Below are 7,950 nucleotides of genomic sequence, written 5' to 3' on the forward strand. Positions count from 1 at the left end.
TCAGCAATTCGTATGCCGATCATGTGCAAAAAAGTAGGATACATATCATGTTTAAACTAACAAAGTGCCTAGTAAAGCAAACTTTCGTCCTCATGAGGGTTTGCAAGCTACATTGTGTGTCGGTCGTGACTTTCATTCATAATATTTTCAGAGCTGTGATGCTAGTCGTAACTTGAAGTTAGCTATTGTGTTGATGGTTTACGCTCTGGCTCTAAAACATTGACGGCACATGGGTGAAATAAAAAAATATTTTAATCTTTTAATATCGTCTTCTTTATAAACTCTTTGGTTGCTGGATGGCCAGTAAATTAACCATCAGCAACAAACACAATTATAATGACTATTGACAAGGTAACTAGTAAATCGCCTCCTTCGCGACCATTCTACAAATTAGTTTTAAACATCTTTAAAAAGTTTTTTACGACACCGGTATATCATATGTATATATTATACATTGTATGTAGATATACTAGTATCTAAATCTTCAAGTCCCCAATCAATACAGTACTAGTACATAAGACGTACTCTAGTTGAATCCTATGCTAAATATAAATGGGTTTAAGTGTCCCTCATTTACAATGACGCTCTAGAGACATATTATTTACAAATTATTAATGTTGCAAATTTTACCAGTGATATTTTGAAGGTCATTTAAATGTGTGCTTAGCTTTGCATCGTATTTTGTCAGATACGCATGTATTTGATACATGAATACTAGTAAATGCTTACTCTTTTTTATGCATCACGAGTTATGAACATATTGAAAGGAAATATAAAAAGCCAATTATAAAAACTACAATTAAATGAGCCAAATTATTCAATATTGGATATAATTTCACGAAATCGTGACTAAAAATCTCGTTTTTAAAATAAAAAACTAACTACTTTCCAAATTTTAACTAAAATGCGCAAAAATGGCTGCAGTAAAGCTTATCTAATCAAGCAGTAGACAAACATCGGTTTTTACAGACTATCCTATAAATTACCATCGACTACAGGCAAGAATTGAACAGGATTGACAAGATGTCTGGACGTATTTTCTGCCTTGTCTTGGTACTATTTAGTTTGATAGCTCTCCAGGATGAAGTTAAAGGTAATGATTCATTTCCTTTCACGTACTTTGATGGAATTTATATTAATGTATTTTATCTTCAATGAAAAAGATATACAGTGTATATAAGTAATGCTTATTTTTCTCAATGTTAAGGTTTAAAAAGAGATGAACGGAATATACCAGGTAAGTTGTTGTTAGTGTTTTGTTTTCATTTAAAAAAAAAAATCTTTTTAAAATAAATGCCTTAATCAATCAATTATACCAGAAATTTGTTTTATTGGAAGAACTAGATTTCTCGTTCTTCTGTAAACATTTCAAAATCTTTTAATCGGGTTCAAATTAAAAATACAAAAATTGCATTAATCCTTCTTCCAATTTGATTTTTTTATTTGAGATACTTAGAAAGGATTATATCTGTGTTATCTTAATAATTTCCAAACAACCCTCGTAGTAGGTGGGGATTGGGTTTTTTCAGTGTGATCAAAATTTAAATTAGAATCATTAAATATTGATCTGAATAAAAAATGGATCAAATATCGATTGTAAAAAAAATACTTGAAGTGATAATGTCAATTTTTCGAAAGGTAAATTTTCATCAGTTAATTAAGGAAGGGGGACTGTTGTTTATTGCAAGACGAACCAATATTTTTCTGCTTTGTCTCGTCATTTATTTGCATATTAAGTGGCTGTATGAGGTTAAAGAACATGGGTGAATAAGGCGTGTAAACTGCCTATATAAGGATAGATAAGATAGTATAAAAGTAAAATATGAACAAATCTCATAATTTCTTTCTAAATTATTGAAAACAATGTATATTTACCACAATATAGATTTATAACCTTAAAATATGTTAAATATTTGGAATAGGTTGATTTAAACTGGCGTATGCGTGTCAAAACCTCCAAATAGTGCCAATTTTAGAACTTCAATGCCTTTTCTTTTATAGAATGGGTCTGAGCTCCATATTTTTGTCATAGTCTATAAAAGGTTTAAAGGAAATCAAACCGATTTGAATCAACAAAAACGTGGAGAGATGACCCACTATACTTTAGAAAAGTCATTTTGTATCCCAAAAATTTATCGTTTTAGAGAAAATACTACAAGTCCGTAAAATCGTGGCTGAAGTTGCCTTTAGCATTTAACAATGAACTGTGTTTTGAATGAAATGGCTCAGTGGTTAGAGCACCAGACATTAGGTAAAATTATATAGCTAGGGTTTTTAGGTTGTGGTCTTCGATACCACCAAAACTTTAGAATTTACTTTTTTTTCTTATCTTTTTTTATATTTAAAACTGAATGTAGTTAGAAATTGTGCTTTTGTAAACTTGTAATATAACATCATTTAGTGTATTTAATTGGAAAAAAATAAATTTGAATTTTTTTTTACGACAAAACCAAATGGGCATTTGCACTATCTTGTTCCCCCATCTCCTTTGTTGGCTCATAATCAAATCTGCTTATTTTTTAGATGGTTTTAGATGTTTCTGCGTTGGGTTTTTGAATTGTGATTGAAACACTTAACACTTTAGATCAGAAAAAATATTAATGCAGTTTTAAATGTTTTTTTAGCATGCTTGGATCTATAATCAATTGTTATACAAGTAGATGGTATTCTCAATACTTTGAAAAATCAATGAAAGTATTAATGAGAAAGAAAAAATGCAAGGAAATATACATACAAATGAACAATAACTTTTGTTACTATTATATTATTATAAATTGTTAGTTTGAATATTGTCGCTTTTTGTAGTTGGTTGGTTGTATTATTGTCAGATTTTCATTTACAGATCAGAAATCTTCCTCTGGAAAACCTGATACAAAAGAGACTCGGCAAGTGCCTGGTATCAGAGGTATCGCTGGATTGAAGAGACGCTATTATTCTACATAAACGAAAAAAATTGATGGCGATCAGAAATAAAAAGAGCTGAGAGAAATAAGTTTTAGAATTTTGACAATTCAATCATCTATCTGTTTATCTGTACCGTTAGAACGACAAAAGGTGTCATCCATCTCTTTACCTATCTAAACTTATTTTCAATTCATCCATTTTATCATTTCAATCGAATGCTGGCATTGCATTGCTCATTCAAGAAATAGTTGTCTGTACCTTTATATAAAGTGTAAAACATTTGTTTATTCTATCCAGTCGTCAAAATTATCTCTTTTTTTAGGGGGGGGGCGGAAATATTGAATAGAATCCGCTTTAATTAGCCACCTAAGTTGTACATTTTTCATTTCAACTTGTTAACTTGTTAGTTTTAAGCAATTGGCTTCCATGTCAGTTGAACCGGTCATCTGCTAAAGGTACATGCATATGTGGCGTATTTTTTCATGCTAACAAATATTTGATTGATTGATTTATTTAAATAAGTTATATAAAGATATAGTATTTATCTTTTATAGAGTTTATATCATTCGGGTTAAAAAGATATAGAAATAAATAATTTTTATAATTATTATGGAGTAGATAGTAAATCCAGCATTTGAACCCCGCCTTAAATCGGTCACGTGATACCACGCTCAGTTTATCACAACAACAATGGCGACGACAAGAAAGATAAATGTACCGTAAGGTTTGACAGATTTGGCAAAAATCAAAGAAAGAGACAGACCATGTTGAAAGATGGAATAGGAATTACAGCCGAATTAAACTTAAGTTTATGATGAAGTTGTAGGGGTTTTGCTAGTCAGTTTCGTACGTACTCCACGTGTTCCATGTCTTAACGTTATAAGTTATAAACCATAAGTAGAGGAATTTTTTTAAATCAGTAAAAAATAAACACTCTCAGTACATGCATTCCTCAGGGAGAAGGGGGGGGGGGGGTAAATCACTCATTTTACCGTGTCGTTGATGATAAAATCGTATTTCATCTTTATTACAAATAATAAGCAATTTATATCGTTCTACATTAATGAAGAACGATATAATAATGCTTCAGGTATCATCTGATATAAGAATTATCTAATTCAAGACATGAAAAACGTGATTCTAATTTGTAAACAAACTGTTCAAATGCTAGGTTTTCCCGCACTCATGCGCAGTGGCGTTACAAATGGCGGATCACATTAATATTCATCAGATGTGTAGCAAAGTTTCCAGACAAATAACAAAAGAAAGAACATGTTTTATGGGCCTAGAGTTTGTGAAACGTCTAATAATAAGAAGCACGATGTATATTTTTACTCAAACACATGTCAAAATTTTTACTCCAAATACGCCACATATACCTTTAACAAATTTATAGCTCGACGGAAGTGGTTGGTATTGCATTACGAAATTCAAATGACACAGTATCTTGTGTATGTAGAAAGATATCCAGTAAAGAATGTAAGTTTCAAATATTACAGTCTATCTCAGTCTACTTCTGACCATGCATATCTATCTTCCATCAATTTTTGATGATTTTTAATAAAAATAAACATACCTGTAAAAGAAATACAATTGAAATCGATTAAAAGGGAATATATCCAAGATATCTTCATTGAACAATTATCCCTTTTCACTCATAAAATTTCACTGGAACAAAAACAATTTTCTTACGGAGATTTATAATGGGATATGTTTACATCTTTTCTCCATTCGGGAGTACTCGGGATACCTCGCGCAATTTTTTAACGTTATCATCCGGGCTTCTTAATGGCTGATGCAATGCAAAATCTCCGTAGACTTTCAATTTTGGGATGTATATTGAAACCTGAAGCGGTAGAGGGGGCGTTTCAAAATAGATAATCTGGACATTTCTCATATTAGTGGATGAACGTAGTTTGAGCACAAAAGTATTTACTATTATTGAAATATCAAGCAAAAAGTGGTGGAAGCAAAAAATCGGGACAGAGTATAGTGAAATTTTTGTTACATTGATATGATCAAGTGGATAAATTTTGATTCGAGATTCTGAAAATGTGAGTACCTTTTACCAATTTTTATCACATGCAAGATTATTGCGAGTTTTGCGAGTAGCTTGTTGACGCGAATATATCTCGCCCCGTACTAGTCTTACCCAAACAGATGTAGATAACAAATCGGATGTAAATCTCGAAATCCAGTCACAAACCAGGTTTTCTGTGAAAAATCGCGAAATAAAGTTGTCGCAATTAAAAGGCGGTTTACATTAGATTGATATACATCAAATTGGATTAATTTCTAATGTGTTAGTGTTTCTTTGCTGTATTACGCTCTCTGTTACATTCTCAGGGTGTTAAATATTCAAAGTCTGTCCCAAGATATTTATGCTGCAAATTTTGACGATTTTTAATAGAAATACACATACCTGTGAAAGAAGTGCAATTGAAATCGAAGAAAGGGAAAATTTCAAACATATCTTCATTGACACATTATCGTTTTTCAGTCGGAAAAATTCACAGAAACGAAAACTTTGTTACGGAGATTTATAATGGGGAATGTTGACATCTTTTCTCCATTCGGAAGTCACTCAAAATACCTCGCACAATTTTTCCTCGTTATCATCCGGGCTAAATGGCTGATGCAATGCAAAATCCTCGTAGACTTTCTATTTTAAGCCGTGTATTGAAACCTGACAAGCTAGAGGGGTGTTTCAAAAGGGAAATCTTGGGATGTTTTCACACTGTTGAATGGAAATCGTCTGAATCAAGAGGTATTTATAAATATCGAATAATCTAAGAAAAAATGCAGTAAAAATATCTTGGGACAGACTATAATACTACGTGTAGTATGTTTTTTGGGTTTTTTTTTTGGGGGGGGGGATATCAGTGGCTATCCAAAAGGTTAACTGCATTACCCCTTTCCGGCTATTTTTGAGAATGGACAGCTTTTCCATCCATTATTTTTTTTAAATGGATACCTACAAGTAAATGTATTGTATTGCTTTTCAGTCTAGTATTTTATCCTGTATAAAATCCGGAAAGAACAAAGAATTACTAATCAAAAATGTTTTCGCAACATCAATTCACAATGGGGAAGGCCCACTGCACTTTTTCATCTTTCTAGAAGTTTTATATCAGCGCAGTGAGGTACATTTTGTTCCTTTCCCATAGGGAAAGGTTTTGACAAGATACATTGACCAACTGAATAAAAATGTACAAAATGCGCTTGAGTATTTTTCAAATGCGGGGCTGAGCTAAATGTATATGGGTATTGAACATAAACAGTGCCCGATACCATTAATAATCATTGTGATGTGTTATATATCTCCCGTGATTGGTTTATCTTGGATGAAAAAAAAAGATTCTGTAAGATTACATATACATGTAACAAATAACAAGTACGACGCGAAATAAAAAAAATTCCGGTATTTATTTTTTATTTTTATTTTTTATTTTGCCAAATGACTAAGGGTCGTATTTCACATAATCCATGATTCTGGTGTTGAAGCAGAGCTCTGTAGGTCATCTTGTAAAGATGTATTCTTTTGATGAACATTCTGCGATGTGAAAGCTTCAGCAGATATCAAACTAATGACATACAGCTCAGTGGCTGACGATTTATATATCTATTGTACTACGTTATACATGGAAATCGTGGTGAAAAGAATATATATACAGTTATTGTTAATTTTTATGTTTCTTTCGAAAGTTAGCACGTCCCAACATCAAGATGTACCACATCTCCTAATAACCTTGATTTGATATTTAGTTTGCCGTTGGTCGGTCTTTTTAAAAAATGCTGTTACGATTTTTTTTGTCAGAAACATGAATGAAAAATTTTGCCATTGTTTAATTCTAAAAACCTATCAAGATTGATTTTATTAATTAGCTAGTTGTTTTTCAACCTTAATAAGCTGAATTAAAAAAAAACAACAACTTTAAAAGATATTTATGAAGTTTAAAACAACATACTTGGATGGAATAAAAGTACTGAAAGTACTGGGAAGCTGTGATCAAGCTTGTTTTTAAGAAATCTGCATAAAGATGACATTTAGTTACGGTTACCGTCGGGTTCATTTACAAGATTAGAAAATAAAACAATTTTGTATAATAAACCAATATATCGTTGTTCATTTAATACAATCGTTTATGCACCAAATTTTGCTATATATCTGGAGTATTACAAATGTAGATAAGGACAATAGATTTATTAAAACATTTAGAAAATTAACCATAAGGATGGCATTATTCTGTTCGTGAAATTATGAAGGCGTATACTTTTAACATTTTCTTTTATATTTTTTCTTAAAACATACTCCAACAAAACTTCATCTGAGTAAACAATAAAACTTTCCTTTAAAAATCTAAAATTAATTTTATAATTATTATTATTATAATTTATAAAGCGCACAATTTTACAAATAAAAATGCAATCAATGGTGCTGTACACACAAATAAAATACATAGATTTGTTATACATGCAGAATTTAAAAATGTTGTCTATGAAGAGTTCACAGTTTTGTTGGGGTTTTTTGGGTTTTTTTTTTTTATATATGTATTTTGTTTAATGTGTTCAATTTCATAAATGGTATCAGAAAATAATCTTCGAAGGACGAACACACCGTATAAGTAGCAAATCTCTCTCTCTCTCTCTCTCTCTCTCTCTCTCTCTCTCTCTCTCTCTCTCTCTTCAATTCAATATATACATTTTAGTACAGTAGCTATTTATTATCTAAACATATTTTCAATTCAACAATTCTTATCATTTTCATCTGATGCTGGCATTGCTTGGCTCGTCTATGAAATATTTTCTATATATTTAAACAAACTCTTATTCTCAAGGGGATTTAGTCCAAAAATAGCAACGACCATCAAGGCTCTTAAAAGTTTCGTAAATGATGATTTTCTGACGAAGGCAAAGACAGCCGCTAAGGCAGCAACGTCCATGGTTTGAACTCTATCCAAAAACGGGTAAAATGTTGTATAAACTGTCTTTCTTTCGGTGGAAATATTGAAAGAGAAATGTTTTAAGGAGTCTCCGGGGAGAACG

At 31.4% G+C, this 7,950-nt stretch overlaps 1 long non-coding RNA gene across 1 annotated transcript; it reads left to right on the plus strand.

Moving 5' to 3' along the window:
• The first annotated feature begins 964 nt into the window (after positions 1-964).
• LOC128164525 (uncharacterized) lies at positions 965-3,148 on the plus strand. The gene is made up of 3 exons (XR_008240957.1): positions 965-1,093; positions 1,208-1,237; positions 2,843-3,148. It is a non-coding gene; the product is annotated as an uncharacterized LOC128164525 (long non-coding RNA).
• The last annotated feature ends 4,802 nt before the right edge of the window (positions 3,149-7,950 follow it).

Source organism: Crassostrea angulata, chromosome 10 (genome assembly GCF_025612915.1).
Source record: "Crassostrea angulata isolate pt1a10 chromosome 10, ASM2561291v2, whole genome shotgun sequence".
NCBI classification, from domain to species: domain Eukaryota; kingdom Metazoa; phylum Mollusca; class Bivalvia; order Ostreida; family Ostreidae; genus Magallana; species Magallana angulata.